Source organism: Balaenoptera ricei, chromosome 1, assembly GCF_028023285.1.
Source record: "Balaenoptera ricei isolate mBalRic1 chromosome 1, mBalRic1.hap2, whole genome shotgun sequence".
Lineage (NCBI taxonomy): Eukaryota > Metazoa > Chordata > Mammalia > Artiodactyla > Balaenopteridae > Balaenoptera > Balaenoptera ricei.
This window is the reverse complement of record NC_082639.1, coordinates 141,924,193-141,945,096: the sequence shown is the minus strand read 5'-3', so window position 1 is coordinate 141,945,096 and position 20,904 is coordinate 141,924,193. Positions and strand designations below refer to the sequence as shown.

General features: G+C 36.1%; 1 protein-coding gene and 1 pseudogene across 4 annotated transcripts in view; one reads left to right on the top strand and one right to left on the bottom strand.

Moving 5' to 3' along the window:
• The window catches only part of ABL2 (ABL proto-oncogene 2, non-receptor tyrosine kinase), a 114,988-nt gene that overhangs the window by 25,937 nt on the left and 68,147 nt on the right, over window positions 1–20,904 (top strand). The window lies entirely within an intron of this gene.
• On the bottom strand, window positions 4,777–19,187 carry LOC132347312 (mitochondrial import inner membrane translocase subunit TIM14-like; annotated as a pseudogene).

The window sequence follows — 20,904 nt, the reverse complement described above, 5'->3', positions numbered from 1 at the left end:
TTTATGGTGAGGTTGCCATGAATTAGTTGACACCTGTGTGTTATCAAGTTTCAGTAACTGATTAAATACATCCAACTTCTATTCTCTCATGATGAATGCTCCCAGGTAATAATGGGACAATTTGGACTAATTTATAGGCATGGTTTCCTATTAGAATTTTTAGAATCAGTGTTTAGAAATAGTGGCATCTTAAAACAGAATTGTATAATTCTGATGTATGTATGTGTTTTTGTTCTTTTTATAACTTTATTTTGAAAGTTAACATTATAGAATAGGTGCAAGAAAAAATTAAGAACTCTTTTACTCTTTGCCCTGTTTTCCCAGTTGTTAATATTTTGTTTTGTTTATTATGTTCCCTCCCTCCCTTTCTACCTTTTCCTCCTTTGCCTCCTCTGCTTAACCAGGAGTATGTATCAAAATCACCTGTAGAATATTAAAAAGAAAAAAAGTGCGTTTCTACTGAACCAAGCAGGTGCATTTACTAGGCTGAATCCCACAGCCTTGAAGTATATCTGCTTTAGTGTTCACTTTTCTCAGTATATTATTTTATTATCCCCTGGGTTCCATTATTGCTGTTGAGAAGTTAGTTGTCATTATAATTATCCTTCCTGGAGTCAGTCTATCATTTCTTTTTGGTGGTTTTGTAAATCTTTTTGTCTTTAGTATTTAGCATTTTCACTACAAAGTAACTACTAGGTATAGATTTCTTATTATTTATCCTGCTGGTAATCCTTTGTGCTTTTTTTTTTTTTTGGCCATGCTGCATAGGTTGCAGGATCTTAGCGCCCCAACCAGGGATTGAACCCTGGAGCCCTTGGCAGTCAAAGCGCCGAGTCCCAACCATCGGACGGCCAGGGAATTCCCTCTCTACTTTTTTCTTTTTGAACATTGTTTAGACATACGTTGGACCTTTTGTTCTATTCTCATGTTGCTTAACCTCTGTTCTGTATTTTCAGTTGTTGTATCACTGTGCTACATTTTGTGTATTTCTTCAGAGTGCTCTTTACCTGATCTAATCAGCTATTTAATCCATCGAACTTCTAATTTCAGTAATTATATTTTCCATTTCTGCAAGTTCTATATGATCCTCTTTAAACTGTCTTTTTAAAAACTGTGGTAAAATACACATAATATAAAATTTACCATTTTAACAGTTTAAGTGTACAGTTCAGTGGCATTAAGTACATTCGCATTGTGTAACCATCACCATATCCATCTTCAGAGTTCTTTCCATCCTGCGAAACTGAAACTCTGTACCTATTAAACAATAACTCCTCATTTACCCTTCCTCCAGTCCCTGGCAACCACCATTCTACATTTTCTCTATGACTTTGGCTACTCTAAATACCTCATATAAGTGGAATCATACAGTATTTGTCCTTTTGTGATTAGCTTATTTCATTTAACATAATGTCCTTAAGGTTCATCCATGTTGTAGCATGTGTCAGATGATATTTCATTGTATGCATGTTCCACATTTTGTTTATCTATTCATCTGTTGATGGACCACTTGGGTTGCCTCCACCTTTTGACTACTGTGAGTAATACTGCTATGAACATCGGTGTACAAATATGTCTTTGAGACTGCTTTAATTTCTTTGGGGTGTATATCCAGAAGTGGAATTGTTGGATTATATGGTAAATCTATATTTAATTTTTTGAGGAAGTGCCATACTGTTTTCCCTAGCGGCTGCACCACTTTATGTTTCCCCCAGTGGTACACAGGGGTTCCAATATTACCACATAGTCATCAACATTTATTATTATTATTGTTTTTTTTTTTTTTTTTGGTGGTAACTATCCTAATGGGTGTGAGGTGGTATATCATTGTGGTTTCAGTTTGCACTTAACTAGTGATTAGTGATGTTGAGCATCTTTGCATGTGCTTATTGGTCATTTATATATCTTCTTTGGAGAAATGTCTATTCAAGTCTTTTGCCCAAAAATAAATCAGGTTTATTTTTTTTTTGTTGAGTTGTTGGTCTTCTTTGACGGTGTCTTTTGTTTCTTCATTTACTATCATCATCCTCTTTTTCTTTAAACATATACAGTACTTTATATATATTGCTGAGTAACCAGTTATTCCAGAGTTTAGCAGTTTAAAACTACCAATATTGATGATCTCATGATTCTCAGTGTCAGATATCCAGAAGTTTCTTAGCTTGGTGGTTCTGGCTCAGGGTGTCTTGTGAAGTTTCAGTCAAGCTGCCGGCTGGAGCTGCAATTATCTGAAGGCTTTTCTGGGGCTGGAGGATCTGTTTTCAAGATGGCTTATGCATGTGGCTGCTGGTGGGAGGCTTCAGTTCCTTGCCCCATGGGCCCCTCTGCATGGCTGTCTGAATGTCCTCATAGTATGGCAGCTGGCTTTCCCCAGAGCAAGTAATCTTAAAGGGAGAGAACAGAATGTCATAATTCCTTTTATGGCCTAGTCCCCAAGTCACACAACTTTACATCCATCTTACTCTATTTGTTAGAAGCGAGTCCCTAATTCAACTCAAAGGGTAGGGAATTAAGCTCTGCCTCTTGAGGAGAGGAGTATCAAACACTTTGACAAGGAATAGATGAGAACAACTCTAGTACTGTGTTAATGCTAGTAATGAAGTAGTTTTTAACAACAAACTAAAACTCTAGAGAATAATCTTAGATGACAGAAGCAAAGTTTACCTCTTACAGGTTTAATGGCGCCAGTACTAATAGTATTTACATGTGGCTGGCATTGTTCTAGGTGGTTTACACATGTATCGCTTAATTTTCACAGCAACCTAATAATAGAACTAATAATAGAACTCTCTAAGTAACCTAATAAAATGAGCAGCCATTATTTAAATAAGTCAGTAAAAGGTGAGATACATAGTGCTATGAGAAGCAATAATAGTGAAATTTTACCTAGTCAGGGAGGTTAGTGCTGATTTCGTTGAGATTTGAAGGATGGGCAGTTATTAAATATATTAGTAGATAGGAGTGGGGAAGAGTGTTTCAGATAGTGGGAACAATGTATAAAGACCATGTGGATGGAGAAAGCATGGTAGCATTATTTTCAATGTGTTAAGTATAATTGAAAAGGCTTTGTATACTTGTATTTTTCATTAGATTTTGCTCGATTACTTGCAAAAATATGAAATAGTCATTGTTTAGTTTTATGTATATAGAGTGTCTTAAAATTGTTTTTAAGTCGTTCTTCTTATTCTACATATTATCAGAAATTATGTGGTATGTAAAAACATTATTTTCAAGCCTTTGTCAGTAGTTTCTCAAATTCATTTTTTGTAACCATTAGCTCTTTAAAAGTATTCTGCTTAATATTCATAGTTCGATTGTTCACATTTAGATCAGTGAGGTAATTTGAGTAATTTTCTTTTAATATTCTCCCTTTATCTTTTAATTTTTGTCATATTGATTGTAGTGTGTCTTGGTGTGTTCCTCTGTGGGTTAATCCTGTATGGGACTCTCTGTGCTTCCTGGACTTGTGACTGTTTCCTTTCCCAGGTTAGGGATATTTTCAGCTATTATCTCTTCACATATTTTCTCAGGCCCTTTCTCTCTCTCTTCTCCTTCTGGGACCCCTATAATGAGAATATTAGTTCACTTGATGTTGTCGCAGAGGTCTCTTAAACTGTCCTCATTTCTTTTCATTCTTTTTTTTGTGGCAGTGATTTCCACTCTGTCTTCTAGTTCACTGATCCATCTTGGCTGCTCTCCTTTTTATGGTATTTTGAGTTACATTTGTCATATGTTGAAATGCCCCAGGAACACTTTGGCCATATCCTGGGTTACTCCCATGGAATCACTGCAATACCTCCAGACACACAAAGCCTGAGGCTTCGGACACCCCTGCCTGGCCACACGGGCTTGGCAATCTCCTTCTTCCAAGTAATTTTCCTAGTAAACTTCTTTTGCTTTAAATTATATTATTAGGAAACTGTTAAAGAAGATTGATTTTACATTTCTAAATTCATGCTCAGTTTATATAACAATTCTTGGAAGAGATTATATTCGTAACATTGGAAACAGTATTTTTTCAAGAAACAGATTTGGTTCTGTCTTGCAGGGCCCCTACTGACTTCAAAATTATGAAATTAAAAAAAAAATGTTAACATTGCTTTGGCCATGGAAAAAATCTGCTTTTCAGGTAAGATTTTTAGTGAATTTGTCATACTCAAATACTTAAAAGTTCAATTTAATAACCAAAAAAACTGTTCCTCACCAGTCCACTAGGGGAGACTCCAGTACTTAGGAAGAAAATTCTTAGGAAGAAAATACAGTTGCTACTATAGTTTAAAAATTATCTCTTGCTTAATAAAATTATTACTTTTCTGCTTGCTTACATTAAAAAAAAAAGTATACTTTTTAGGACTGGTTTGGGTTATTAATTTGACAATATTCATCTGTGGAAGAATTTACAGCATTTTTTTCAGCTTTATTAAGGTATAATTGACAAATGGTAATTGTGCATATTTAATTAAGGCATCAAGTTGTATGTTTGTTCTGTTTTGATATATGTTGATGATACAACAGGCATGATGTTTTGATGTGTATACATTGTGAAATGAACACCACAGTCAAGCGAATTAACATATCCATCACCTCACAAAGTTATCATTTTCTTTTTTTTAATGGTGAGAACACTTAAGACCTACTGTCTCAGCAAATTTCAAGTATACAAATACATTATTATTATTATTTTTTTTTTTTTTTAGCTTTGAGGCATTTTATTATAAAAAGCTGGCACTCATATACATAAATGAGTAAGAACTTAAAATTCATCATACATTTACTTCAATTTTTAGCTTGACCTTCTAGTAAATCTTTAGCTTCTTTGATTTTGGCTGCTATATAAGGAGATCCTCCCTTGTCTGGGTGATTTAAAAGCATAATTCGTTGATGAGCAGTAAGGCTCACATCTAGTATTTTTTCCCCTTATTGGCAGTAAGGCTTACATCTAGTATTAATGCTGCTTCCCATTTTGTCATTTTAGACTCAGACCCACCTCTGTAATAGCCACCACTGAAGGCAGATTTCGGTAGACTTTGAAAAACTTGTTTTACTTGAGGCTCCATATGCTTCATCCTTGCAAAGCGTAACGGTCTGCAAATCCTGCAGCAGCAATGGTCAGTCCAACTGCTACCACTATACTGGCCGTGGTTCCCGCTCGGCTCCTCTGCTTCCACCGGGAGCACGGTTCATCCCACCCCACCAACTCTATGCCTCTACCACAAAGCGACGCGGCCACCACCAGCACGTACAAAACCCCAAATACATTATTTTTAACTCCAGTCACCATGCTGTACATTAGACCTCCAGAATTTATTCACCTTGCATAACTGAAACTTTGTACCCTTTGACCAACATCTCCCAGATTCAAGAAAGCAGTTTAGGCTCTTGTGCTTACTAGGAAAAGGTTATCACACTTAATGTTTCAGAAAATACTTCAGTTAGCCAAAAATTTATTCTTTATTTATTTTTCCTAAGCCCTTTTTTGATTTTGTCTATGATATGATTGTATGAGTTTTCTACATATCCATATCATGGATTTCATTCCTGTATGCCTTGAACATAGATTCTTAGTGACTTTGTCAGATTTAACTCATCAATTCATCTGATTTCTGCTATTTGTAAGTACAACAGGTGGGTAAAATCATGTGCCATCATGATAGCGTGCTTTGAAAAATGTTGCCATTTTTCAGACAGTCTGGGATAAGAGCAAGTATATATATTTGTCCATTGAAAATAAAGGTGGTATAGGAATTACTGAGAGTTTGTTTTAATTTGAGCTTGGGTGATGATTTTATAGGATATTATGGTGATAACAGTGTTGGGTAGAAGGACTGTGTTTGACTTACTCATATTGTGTGTGTGTGTGTTTTTTTTTTTAATCTCTATTTCCCTAGCAAAATGGGGAAAGAGCTATAGAGAGTGTTGGGATAATCAGGCCTTTTAGTTATGCATCTGGTTAGGTTGACTAGCATGACCTAGATACCAGCTGTGTATACCTATGGTAGAATGAGAGCCAGAGTATTCCTATGAACCATTTTTCGCAACTAGTTCTGTAACTGCTGAGTATGGTTAAGTTCCCTGCTATGTACAATGATTAGTCAATAAATGAAATGTGACTGGTTCATGTTTTGTTGTATTTGGACTAGAGGAAAGGCAAAATGTCACAGTGTCACTGTTAGACTCTCTTGCTTTTAATACTTTTTTGTTTGTTTGCAATGTGTGTTTTTTTTTAAAGTAAACAAAAGAAAGACCATTGATAGTGTTTTTGCTTAGGTCCAAACTTAATTTTTATATGACAGGTTCCAACTGATTGTCATTTTTTTCTCTGACTTCAATTGAGGGAGTAATTAATTGTTCCATCTTTCATATAACACTATATAAACTGTTTCTTAGTAGTTTTGGGAAAACTCTTGGGTTTTTAAAAACATTTTATTAAGTAGAGATTACTTAAATGATGTGGGAATATGTGTATGTAGTTAAAATGATTTCATACAGGAAGATTGTCATATCATGTAACACCTAATATTTTAATATACAAGAGTTGGAAAAGTATTCAGCATTATCTGAATCTGAAAATAAAGTGCAGTAGTCTCTTATGTTATAGCTGGCAGAAATCAGTGTTTATTCTTTCAAGTTATGGTTTTATAATTCTGATCCTTCATGATATAATACAAGTATAAAGTCCTGGGAAGGTCCTTAGGTCTAGTGTTGATCTGTGAAAGATTTCATTACTATCGTCATGCTGGGTTTTCTCTTCTGAAGATGACCTTCTTCACATGGCCTTCATGTCAGTTGAGAGGAGCAAGAGAGGAGCAAGTTTTCAAGAGAACTGGGAGTAACTTCCTGTCTAATTTGGGGATTAGCTGTGGTTAGAGTAGATAACAGGAAGTGACTGAACAGCTGCTTCCACTTTTCCCTTCCCAACCTTCTCACCAACCCCATTACCAGGGCTAGGACTTTAAATTCTGGCTATACTGGAGCATATCTTAGACTATTCTTTGTAATTGCTGTCTTTGGTGACAAAATTTCTGATAACAATGTCCTTGGCAAACAACCTCATAATTAGTTAGTAAAGAAAGGTATTACCACACTTGGCTGTTTGATGGCTGTTTTACCCTCCCTGAGTGAACTAGTGAATGTAGCTAACAACTTGCTAGTGATACAGGAGTAAGAGAACTAGTTAATATGATTCAACAGTAAGGGAACATTTAGGAAGGGAACGTAAAAGTTCTTGTGCGTTGAGAAATTCCTGAAAAACCTTATTAAACTATCCCAGGACATGAATAATGTCGTATTTTTACCACTAGTGTTCCACATCTTGAAAATGCAGAATTGAACTGGGAAGTTTATGTAATTCCAGCATCAATATTACTATCAAATTTTAAAGTGTTATTAAAATTAATAGAAAGTTAACAGATTAATATAATTCAAGATTGAAGTTAACACATTAATATAATAAATGAAAAGTTAACACACTAATATAGTGTTAACACATCAAATAGTTCAAGATTTAAGAGGTATACATTTAATTGTCCCGTATTTCTCTCCCTTTAGCCATCTGGTTCTCTTCTCCAGAGGCAATATTTCCAGTTTAAATACACTTTGAACATTTATTATTTAAAGGACTTCTTTGGTATGTGTGAATAATTAAAGTTGATAGCATGGATTTTAGAGTCAGGTGTTTAAATTTTTCATTTACAGTTGTCCCTCAGTATCTGCAGCATACTGATTCTAGGGCCCTCTGCGGATGCCAAAATCTGAGGATGTTCAAGTCTTATATAAAATGGTGTAATATTTGCGTATAACCTACGCATGTCCTCTGTATACTTTTAATCATCTTGTGATTACTTACAATGCCTAATACAATGTAGATGCTATGTAAATAGTTGTAAATACTGTGTACAGTATTTTCGCCCTAAGAATCTGTGCTGCAAAAAATTATGCTGGAAGCAGTTTCACTGCACAACTACTTGACCATAAGACAATTTTGCCTTAAAAGATAAAATAACAAAAGTAAAAGAGAGACATTAAAAAGGACCTAATGAAACTGAAAAATTGAAAACAAAAATTTAAAAAGACCTTATTATGAAAAATGAAAATACAAAAAATACTTGAATATATTTAAAGTGTTTGGAGATTCATGGTTATAGTTGTATTCGGCTGTATTGGGAATAAAGCGATACTCCTTTCTCAAAGTCGAACGTTGAGGATTCAGGATCTAATGCTGGATGTCAGTTCTTTACAGTATAAAAAAACTTGCTGTTAAGTGTCTTCAGCTCTCCCTAGAAGTAAAATGGAAAAGGGATGCTGCTATTTCTTATCAATATATGTAACGTATATAACTGGTAGTACACATCTGGACTACATTTAAGTGTTCCATCACATGCCCAGCCCTTATATTTCATCATATCATCTACACCAGATTCAGTGCTAAATACCAAAATTTTGTCTACATCACGTTCTTCACTATTGAATAGCAAAAAATTTTCACCGTTTTCAAGAAACTTATACTCATCAAGAATCACGTGGACTTCCCTGGTGGCGCAGTGGTTAAGAATCCGCCTGCCAATGCAGGGGACATGGGTTCGATCCCTGGTCCGGGAAGATCCCACATGCTGCGGAGCAACTAAGCCCATGCGCCACAACTACTGAGCTTGCGTGCCTAGAGCCCTTGCTCCACAACAAGAGAGGCCACTGCAAAGAGAAGCCCGTGCACTGTAAGGAAGAGTAGCCCACGCACCGCAAGGAAGAGTAGCCCCTGCTCGCTGCACAAAATCGGTAAAGATGGCATTAGAGAACAAGGTGTTGAATCTAAATTAGCTAAAGAATCAATAATTAATGCTCTTGAAGGCTTGTGAATTATTAACTGCCTCTTTTGTATTTTCTATAGCTTGGTAAACTTTTGGTTTTGTTGGGTGGGAAGGATGACTGTGCCCCCCAAAAGATTTGCAAAAACTGATTATCATTTTCTAGTGTAATGAAACCTAAACTGTTGATCAGTTATTTTATCTTTTATGCAAAATGGTCTTATGGCCAATTAGTTGTTCGGCAAAACTTTTTATGGCTAAGTGTCTCATGGTGAAAATACCTAGATCCTGTAAATACAGTATAAATGCTATGTAGATAGATGCTGGTGTGCTGCAAATTCACGTTTTGCTTTTTTGGAACTGTCTGGGTTTTTTTTTTCTTCCCCTGATTATTTTCCGTCTGTGGTTGGTTGAATCTGCCAGTGTGGAACCCATGGATATGGTGGGCCAACTACATTTAATAGTTGCACTTTCTTGGTACTGGGAATATAGCATTGAACAAATGAAACCACCTGCCTTCATGGAGATTATATTGTAGTGGGTAGAGACAGGCTCTATTTTTAAATTTACTATATCATGTGGTGATGAGTTCTGAGAGTAATATAAACCTGGGTAAATTAGAGTGATAGGGGAAATGCTGTTTTGGATTGGGTGGTCAGAGAAAGCCTCTGGTAGGGTGACATTTCAATAGAGAATTGAATGATCTGAAGGAGTGAGACTTAAGACTTTCAGGAGAAAAATATTCCAGGAAGAGAACCATCAAAGGCAAAATTCTGGAGAATATTTGTAAAGCAGAGGTTTTTATCCTTCCAGAATGGTGGAGGAGGCTGGACTGGATAGAGAGGACTGGCTCAGGCGGAGAATGCTAGGAGATAATACATAGAGGGAGAAAGAAGGTAAAAGTTGTGTGTAGGATGGGGATCTATTGGTGTAGGGGGGTTATATTTTAAAAGGTTCAGTCTGTGCACTTTGTGGAAAATAAACTCTTGGGGGCAGAGGTGAAAGCAGAGAAACTAGTTATGAGTCTAAAATAGCCATAGAATATGCAGCAGTGTACTGGATACAAAGAGCTTTATCAAATTTAGTTTGGTGTCACTTCTCTCTAGGATTTGACTTTTACTGTTGAATAATGCGGTAAGAAATGACAGTGAATTCATAATGAATATTCATTTTTAAATGGTAACTTTAGAAATTATAGTTAAACTCTGTAATGATTTAAATTTGTTTGTATAGATCCCCCAAGCATTACTTGCATCTTAAAGAAATATGGTAAGATTCCCAAAAGAACTTCCAATACCTTTTATAGTTATATTACAGTATGTAGTAAATTTTTTTCTTAGGCCTTCCAAAAAAAGGCTATGTTGCAGATTTTTGACAAATATTGGGTGCTATGTTTTCCTCTCCAGTTTGACTAGGTGACTTTTCAAATTTGAAATGCTTTGGTTTCTCCAGCGTGTATCGATATGCTAAAAAGTATTTAAAAGTCAAAATTCTTAGACTTCAAGCAAGTAGGTTGCTAGTGGTGAAAATAAATGGAATATAAAAATGTCAACATGTAAAATTTAAACTTTTGAGTCACTGAGTAATATATCTGAATTTGCTAGCAAACTTCCTATGTTTGATATTGTGGGAAAGAACTGCATCAAAGGAAATAAATCTCAGGACTCTTAATATCTAAATGGGTGAATAAAGGCATTTTGAATCAAAGATGAAATCATGGATAAGGGAGACATAAAGATCAGACATGGTAAAGATGTAGGAAATAGAAAAGCGAAACAGACACTGTGAAGCATACTTAAATATAGTTAGTGTTGGAAGGAGAAGAGGAATAGAAAATGAAAGTAAGAGGGAAAGCCTAGTATATTGAGTTTATGAAATCTTTTAAATAAGGAATTGCTGAATCCAGTCAAGTTTAGGGACTACATTGAAATGACTAGCATAGTCATACACCCATTCAAGAAAGAACTCTGAAAGTGAATTCCAAAAATATTTTATTACACATTATGTAGTTATAGCCTACAAGGGCATTGATAATTTTCTCTATTCTTAATTTCTATTAATTTCATCTGCTTGTATAATGTTCCTGTGACTTATAAAGTAGCTATTAAAAGTTTCACATTGATGGTATAGAAGATAACTTCAGATTTTTTCAAATGTTTACAGAAGGAACTTTATCCAGAGAGGTAGTATGTATTTTTTTTTTTAATAAATTTTATTTATTTGTTTATTTATTTTTGGCTGCGTTGGGTCTTCGTTGCTGCACGCAGGCCCTCTCCAGTTGCGGCGAGCGGGGGCCACTCTTCCTTGTGGTGGGCATGCTTCTCATTGTGGTGGCTTCTCCTGTTGCAGAGCATGGGCTCTAGGTGCGTGGGCTTCAGTAGTTGTGGCACAAGGGCTCAGCAGCTGTGGCTCGCAGGCTCTAGAGCGCAGGCTCAGCAGTTGTGGTGCACAGGCTTAGCTGCTGTGCGGCATGTGGGATCTTCCCGGACCAGGGCTTGAACCTGTGTCCCCTGCATTGGCAAGCAGATTCCTAACCACTGCACCACCAGGGAAGTCCAGTATGTATTTTTATTAATATATTTTCATACCTTTTCTTGGATTTTTATTTTTGCCATAGTCTTTATCTACAGCAATCTTTTAGATAGTATAAGGCTACCTTTAACCCCAATTATGTAATAATTTATTTTTATTTCTATTTAAGATAAGAAAATAAGATATAACCTCAGTTTGGTTCATGGAATCATAAGATTTGAGCTGCAAATAACCTTAGGATGATCTCTTCCCCTGCCCCTTAATTTTGTAGATGGGGAAATGGAAATACAGTAAATTTTCATATCTCTGATGGAGAAAAGATTATAACTTAGGTCTTCTGATTTCCGATTCAGTGCTCTTCTATAACATTTTGCCTTACGTTTGTTTTGTATTATGATTTTTTGACTGTTTCAGTTGTACACTAATAAAGACAGGAGTTATCCTTTTTTGTTGTTTAATTGCTGCTTTATGATTATCTTGAGTGCTTTGTGCATACATATAAAGATGCTCTCTTTATATTGAGAAGATGACAGCCTTGATTATCTTCCTCCAAGTGAAAGTCAACTTGGAATTTCTAGGAATACAGTATCTAAACCTTTTAATCTTAATTGCCAGCTTTCTGGTTGTGTTTATTGCTTTCTTATTTATTTTGATTTGAATTAAGTTTTGCATAGTTAATTTTATTTAGAAGAGTTAAGTATGCAAAGTATAAGTGGAAATTTTTCTGTTAAAAGCTTAAAGGCCTTATTTAATAAGAAGAACCAGTTTGGCTTTATAGGTTGTCTGATTTATGGAATATTTTAGGACATTCATTATTTTTTTGAGGTATAAGTAACTGCAAGTAGATTGAATGGTTTTGCTTATAAGAATCATTGGGGCACTTGATTTAACAAATAGCTAAGGATGTTAGTAGCATTTTAACATGCTTAATAGTTTAAAAAATTAAACAGAGAAAGTATCTTTAATTAATTTTTAAATTTTAAATAATGTTATCCTTAAATTTTTATTGACGTTATTATTTAGCAAGCCAAATATTTACAGATATATAGAAACAAACTTTGTTAACTCCTAACAAAATAGTTACAGTTTCCAAAATTTTGAGGTAATGAGGCTGTTAAAACACCCATAAATATTGAACTCTAAAGCACCCTGTTGGTATGTAAATTGGTATATCTAGTGATTCTAGCCAAAGTAGAGGAAAAAATGAAAGCTGCTTATAACTGAAATGTGCTCTTTGTGGAAGAGTTGTGAAAGAAATTGCTTTCTTGAGCAATGTTTGATACTAATCACAGGCAGACATAGCCAGCTATACTGACAATTGGTTATAAAAATAATAATTGGCAGGAAAAGTCACAACTATCAGTGGCAAAGGAAATAACACCTCACTCCTTAATCACCCAGCATCTGTCTTGAAGGTGATGCACACACAGTGTTTTCCTTGATTGTGAATTTTAACCAGTGGCATTCTATGCAGTATAAATTGTGTTCCTTTAGTCATATCCAATTTGAGTTTTGAAAACTTACTGCAGGAGGAACACCTGTGCCTACCCCATTTACTTGAAAGATTTTAACTGGAAAGCACACTACAAAAATAAGTTGCAGTTATTAATAGATACAGTAAAATACTGCCCTGTAGATAGTTTCCAGTAAAAATAACACAAAACAAATATGCAGTCAAAAAATTTCTGACTAAAAACAGGGTTGTTCGTTATACAGTAAAATTTAGTGGAAGAGTGGTTATATTTAGCATTAGTGTGTATTATTAGACTCAAGTCAGTAGTTTTAATGGTTTAAGAATATAGTCATTCTTGGGACTTCCCTGGTGGCTCAGTGGTTAAGAATCTGCCTGCCAATGCAGGGGACACGGGTTCGACCTCTGGTCTGGGGAAGATCCCACATGCTGTGGAGCAACTAAGCCTGTGCACCACAACTACTGAGCCTGTGCTCTACAGCCTGCAGGCTACAACTATTGAAGCCTGCGTGCCCTAGAGCTCACAAGCCGCAACTATTGAGCCCGCATGCTACAGCTACTGAAGTGTGCACGCCTAGAGCCCATTCTCTGCAACAAGACAAGCCATTGCAATGAGAAGCCCACGCACCGCAACGAAGAGTAGCCCCCACTCGCCACAACTAGGGAAAGCCTGTGCGCAGCAACAAAGACCCAATACAGCCAAAAATAAATAAAATTAAAAAAAAAGAATATAGTCATTTTATTATTTTCTTATTTTTGAGACATCTTTCTTGTCCCTTACTTAAACATTTTGATGCAGTAATTTTCTTGTAAGAGAATACTTTGGAAACTGACTGTTAAATGTAATACATATCTTGTTTATCTTTTTGGTTTGTAAGTTTTATCTCAATTCTGAATATAATGTAGATGTTTAAAAAGTAGTTTTTTTGGAAAATGTGTTTTAAGTTACTGAATCTAGCTAAGCTTCGGTTTCTGCATTTTTAAAATGGGGATAATTTTAGCACTTTTCTACTCATAGGGTTGTAAAGATTTAATGAGGTGTCCACTCTCGCCACTCTTATTCAACATAGTTTTGGAAGTCCTAGCTACGACAGTCAGAGAAGAAAAAGAAATAAAAAGAATCCAAATTGAAAAAGAAGTTAAACTGTCACTGTTTGCAGATGACATGATACTATACATAGAAAATCCTAAAGACACTACCAGAAAACTGCTAGAGCTCATCAATGAATTTGGTAAAGTTGCAGGTTACAAAATTAATACACTAATCTGTTGCATTTCTATACACTGACAATGAAACATCAGAAAGAGAAATTAAAGAAACAATCCCATTTACCATCGCATCAAAAAGAATAAAATACCTAGGAATAAACCTACCTAAAGAGACGAGACCTGTACTCCGAAAATTATAAGATGCTGATGAAAGAAATGGAAGACAACACAAACAGATGGAAAGATGTGCCATGTTCTTGTATTAGAAGAATCAATATTGTCAAAGTGACTGTACTACCCAAGGAAATCTACGGATTCAATGCAATCCCTATCAAATTACCAGTGGCATTTTCCACAAAACTAGAACAAAACATTTTAAAATTTGTGTGGAGACACGAAGGACCCCCAATAGCCAAAGCAATCTTGAGAAAGAAAAATGGAGCTGGAGGAATCAGGCTCCCTGACTTCAGACTATACTACAAAGGTATAGTCATCAAAACTGTATGGTACTGGCACAAAAATAGAAATATAGATCAATGGAACAGGATAGAATGCCCAGAAATAAACCCATACATCCATGGCCAATTAATCTATGACAAAGGAGGCAAGACTGTACAATGGTGGAAAGACAGTCTCTTCAACAAATGATGCTGGGAAAACTGTACAGCTACATGTAAAAAAATGAAATTAGAACATTCTTTAACACCAGACACAAAAATAACTCAAAATGGATTAAAGACCTAAGTGTGAGACTGGACACTCTAAAACTCTTAGAGGAAAACATAGGCAGAACACTCTGACATAAATTGCAGCAAGATCTTTTTCGATCCATCTCCCAGAGTAATGGAAATAAAAAGAAAAATAAAATGCGACCTAATTAAATTCAAAAGCTTTTGCACAGCAAAGGAAACTGTAAACAAAGTGAAAAGACAACCCACAGAATGGGAGAAAATATTTGCAAATGATGTGACCGACGAGGGATTAGTCTCCAAAATTTACAAACAGCTCAAGCAGCTTAATATCATCAAAACAAACAACCCAGTCAAAAAATGGGCAGAACTAAATAGACATTTCTCCAAAGAAGACATACAGATAGCCAAGAGGCACATGAAAAGATTCTCAGCATCGCTAATGATTGGAGAAATGCACATCAAACCTACAATGAGATAGCACTTCACGCCAGTCAGAATGGCTATCATCAAAAAATCCATAGCCAATAAATGCTGGAGAGGGTGTGGAGAGAAGGAAACCCTCCTACACTGTTGGTGGGAATGTAAACTGGTACAGCCACTGTGGAGAGCAGTATGGAGGTTCCTTAAAAAATTAAAAATAGAACTACCATACGACCGTGCAATCCCACTACTGGGAATATACCCAGAGAAAACCATAATTCAAAAAGACACATGCATCCCAGTGTTCATAGCAGCACTATTTACAATAGCCAGGACATGGAAGCAACCTAAATGTCCATCAACAGAGGAATGGGTAAAGAAGATGTGGTATATATATACAATGTAATTTTACTCAGCCATAAAAAGGAACGAAATTGGGTCATTTGTAGAGACGTGGATGGACCTAGAGAGTGTCATACAGAGTGAAGTAAGTCAGAAAGAGAAAAACAAATATTGTATATTAATGCATGTATATGGAATCTAGAAAAATGGTATAGATGATCTTATTTGCAAAGCAGAAATAGAGACACAGACATAGAGAACAAATATATGGATACCAAGGGGGAAAGGGGTGGGTTGGGAGGAACTGGGAGATTGGGATGACACATATACATTATTGATACTATGTATAAAATAGACAACTGAGGGGAAAACACTCTATAGCACAGGGAACTCTACGTAATGCATTGTGGTGTCCTAAATGGGAGGGAAATCCAAAAGGGAGGGGATATATGTATATGTATGGCTGTTGCATTTTCCTGTGCAGTAGAAGCTAACACAACATTGTAAAGCAGCTGTACTCCAATAAAAATTAATTTAAAAAAGCAAACAAACTAAAAACAGAGCTACCATATGATCCTGCAATCCCACTCCTGGGCATATATCTGGATAAAAACATGGTCAGAAAGGATACATGCACCCCAATGTTCATTGCAACACTGTTTACAATAGCCAAGACATGGAAACAACCTAAATGTCCATTGACAGAAGAATGGATAAAGAAGATGTGGTATATATACACCATGGAATATTACTCAGCCATTAAAAAGAATGAAATAATACCGTTTGAGAAATATCGTCTGATATTGCTTATATGCAGCATCTAAAAAAGAAGTACAAAAAAGATACAAAACAGAAACAGACTCACAGACTTACAGAATGAATTATGGTTACCAGGGGGGAAGGGTGGGATTGACAGGTACACACTGCTATATTTAAAATGGATAACAGACAAGAACCTACTGTATAGCACAGGGAACTCTGCTCAATATTATGTAACAACCTAAATGGGAAAAGAATTTGAAAAAGAATAGATACATGTGTATGTGTAACTGAATCACTTTGCTGTACACCTGAAACTAACACAACATTGTTAATCAACTATGCTCCAATATAAAATAAAAAGTTAAAAAGATTCAATGAGATATGCGTATTTTGGTTGGCACATAATAGGTATATTGGTTAAGAATGTAGACTTTCTGCGTTAAATCCCACGTCTGCTACTTATTTAGTTGCATGACCTTGTAAAAGTTATGTCACCCTTCTTAATCTCTTTGTCCCGTCCCCTTGGGTCTTCCTTTTCCATAAAGTACAGCCTGTGTTTGCAGATGAGTCATTTTCTCAGCCTGTTTCCTCCTCATAGAAATGTGGGGAATCCAAAGGCCTGTTTTCATTTTATACTGTCTGTTCTCTTTATTTCAACCTGGCAGTGTTTCTGCTAGTACAGTTTTTATGATAGGAGAAGTTACAGCATTTTCGTATATACTTCATATGCTCATGGAAGTGATCTAGTAGAAAGGAGGAGAGGGAGATATTGATGATATAGAAGAGAGCAGAAGAATTGCTGGAGCTGATATTGAAAAGAGAACAGATAGTTGTTCATTTATTATAACAAGAAGGAAGGCAGAGCATTTAGGTGCAGATAGCTGCTGATACTGTGGGTGGATATGGTGGTAATTCCTGGAAATTCTAATCCCTTTAATTTTCTGAGCAAAGTTATCAGCTGAGGGCAAAAAAGGGGATGGAAGAAGGCATTAGAAGTTTGAGAAGAGAGGAGAGCGCATATAATTGTCATTTAGAGAAATGCGAGAGTGAAATGGCCTAGGAAAATACAGTATTATTTCCAGGCAGAATTAAGGGCTTACTTGAAGTTAAAGGTCATGAGTTAAAAGTGTCACCAGTCAGCTTGGTTGTGTGTGTGTGTGTGTTTTTCCTCCCTCCATATTGATTTTAGGAGTAGGAGAATAGAGAATTTAATTTAATCAAGCTTGTGATTTTGCAAAGTGAGTGTATCCAAGTGAGAGGGGAGCGAGTGATTATGTTTATGGATCATGGAACTTAAACTGGATAAAGAGAGAAGAGGGGACTTCAAGGGGTGAGGGACAATGAAAAAATAGTTGAGTCGGTAGATTTGAGGTCCTGATGGGATCAAATTATGATAAGAGTTCATGTACTGGAAGGAATGAGTTAGTAAGCTAGAATACGTATTCAAAATGGGTTGTGTTAAATTTAGATTATTGAGAAGGGTGCATTGCAGCGTGTGGCTGAGGTAAGGTTACATTTAGTTCTTTGATCGTCACAGCAACTCTATAATGTAGGTAGTGTAAGCATCATTGCTCATGTTTTATAGATGAACAGACTGTAGCTCAAAGAGGTTGGACAATTTCCCCAAGGTCACAAAGCTAGTAAGATGGCTACCTAGGACTCAAACTCCATTACTCTGACTCTCAGTACTCACTCCTCTACCATACTAGATCAAGTTTCTGAAAGATGGTGACTTGTTATCCTCTCTTTGAACCTAAATGGCAGTCTCAAGTCAAGACTTTTGAGAAATACACATGAAAAAAATTATTTTCCTCTTCAGGAATCTTCAGAGACTAACATAGCGATAAGGGTGATGTTAGAGGGGTTCATTGCTACTGTTATTACCTAACTGATCTTACTGAACACACACACACACACACGCACACACACACACACACACACATATATGCATATTAGATGCTTAAATAAGACAGTTTTTTGTTTAAACTTCCTTTTGTAAGGGGGCTTAGGGTGGGTGGGGGACAGGACAAGTAGGAATGTACTATTGTTTCAGCAGCATGCCTGGACAGACAGCTGTGCTGTTAGAATGTGTCTGCCCAAATTCATGTGCATTCTTTATGGTGGCAGTTTGCACCATGGCAAGTCTCTAGGAAAGGATAGTGGGCTACTGGATGGTGTCCATTTGGGATATGATTCTCCTCTCTCCCCTAGTAAGATAGTAATTATCATACTTTTTCTTTGTGGTCTTAAACATTTTGCTTTGTGGTAGGAGGCAGACTTTGAAGAGTTCTTTAATTGTGAAGGAAGAATGAGGGAATTATAATTAAGTATAGTATGAACTAATGTGTTTACATTTTTGTGAAATGTTTGCCAGAGTAGAAAAAATAGGGTGCCTAAATTGCAGTTGTTTTTTCTTCTCTTTTTTTAAAAATTATTTTTAATTGTGGTAAAATACATACAACATAGAATTTACCATCTTATCAGGTAATGTTTTAATATGCTCTAGTTTTATTTTGTTAATATAATATTCTGTTTAAAATTAGTAGTTCCCTGTGGATGGCCCTTATGAATTTTGGCCAGAGGAATTCCTCTACATTACCACTCTTCTATCTTCTACCTGCTACTGGTATGGAAGCTTTGTACCCCATTAGAGCGGAGTCTGGTGACAGAACAAGAGAAGTAGTAGACTTTAGCTGCTGATGTTCATACAGTATCTTTGAAACATGGGTCATATCAGCTCCTTCCTTCTTTTCCCTTTGAAGTCTTCATGCCAGCTCCTCAGAGAGATTGTATAGGAAAGCCTGAATCAGAGTGTATTGATCTTGATCAGAGTGTATCTGATCTTGTCATTTCCTTAAGAGCTTTCATTGATTTCTTACCATCTTCAGGATGAGGTCTAAACTCCTTAGCAGAGCATCCAAGGCTTTCATAATCTGGTGCCTGCCTAGTCTCATACATGCTCTCTAGGCTTCAGCCATACTAAAATACATGTTGTTCTCTAAACATGGTCTGTGCCTGGCAAGTAGTAGGTAGTCTAGAAATATTTCTTGAAAGAATGAAAAAAAAATACATATATGTATGTATGACAGTTGTACTTTTTTACATGCTAACATGCTGACTTTTATTCCACGGCTAACTCTTGGCTTTCCTTTAAGACTCAGACCAAGAATCCTCTTTTAAGAGGCCTTCTCTGCTTTTGGCTATACTAGTTGACACTCCTGCTCTATGATACCAAAACATTCAGGCCACATCTCTGTATGTAACCATGATAATTACTTTTTTATTTCTCCCACTAGTATGTGAGGTTCTTGAGGGCCAGGGATCATGTCTTATTTACCTCGGTACTCCCTAGCTCTTGGCTTACTCTTCACAGATACTTTCTATTACAGGAAGCTTTTAAGATAGCTGTTGCTCTTGTTTCCTAATATTTACATTATGTAGCATTATATATTGAATATTCCTGGCTTTTAAATTTCACTTCTTCGCCTTCCCAAACCGAAAATTGCTTCGACACTTGACTTATGAAATAATCAGTATTCCAGTGAGTATGTGTCATAAATCAAAATCAGTATAATATGATTGCTTATTATGGGATTGGGATGTTAGGTAGGAAGATTAGAATTGCAGGCTTCATCTTCATGTGGAGGAATTATCCGAGCTCTTTAAATAATTGAACAAGATTATGTGTCTTACCCTTCTAGATCAGTACATCTGAGTTTGCACATTTTAAATTGGTGATTCATTATATTGTTCCTACTTAAGATGTAACTATTGTTAATGCATTTGTGTTTCCTAATTTCCACTCTCTTTTTGTCAATCTTGCTTTCCTTCCTATTCTTGACGTCAAAAGTTGTCATCTGGGTGTTCCTTAGAAATAATGACTTAGTCAGTGGGTGATACATGTTTGTTTTTACAAGAAGGCTTTATGATAGATGTTCTTCCTTTTTAGAGTCCAGAATCTTAATCATTTTACTGTAAGTTTTTACTCTTTCTGCTACTAAATTTAGTTGTGAAATCATTAGGTGAAACAATATTCAAGGAGAGTATAAGCATACTAAAAATGTCTTGGATTTTTTGGCATGAATCTAGGTACCATAAATATTTATTATATAAACAGCAACTGTGTGAAAACCGGAATTTATTTAGATTTATTTAAATTTATTTATTTATTTTTGACTGCATTGGGTCTTCATTGCTGCACGCAGGTTTTCTCTAGTTGCGGGGTCTACTCTTCGTTGTGGTGCATGGGCTTCTCATTGTGGTGGCTCCTCTTGTTTCGCAGCATGGGCTCTAGGCGCACGGGCTTCAGTAGTTGTGGCTCGCGGGCTCTAGAGTGCAGGCTCAGTAGTTGTGGTGCACAGGCTTAGTTGCTCTGTGGCATGTGGGATCTTCCTGGACCAGGGCTCAAACCCGTGTCCCCTACATTGGCAGGTGGATTTTTAACCACTGCGCCACCAAGGAAGTCCCTAGATTTATTTAAAATAATTTAAAAAAATTAAAGTGTGGGATTGAAGACATCTCTGTTGTGTTTTTTCCTGGGGTAGACCAGCTCTTCCATGCCAGAACTACCTGACTCCAGCACATCAGCTTTTATGGGATTTACTCTTAAAATTTTTTTGTAGTGCTATAAAATATATATAACATAAAGTTTGCCGTTATAACCATTTTGAGTGTA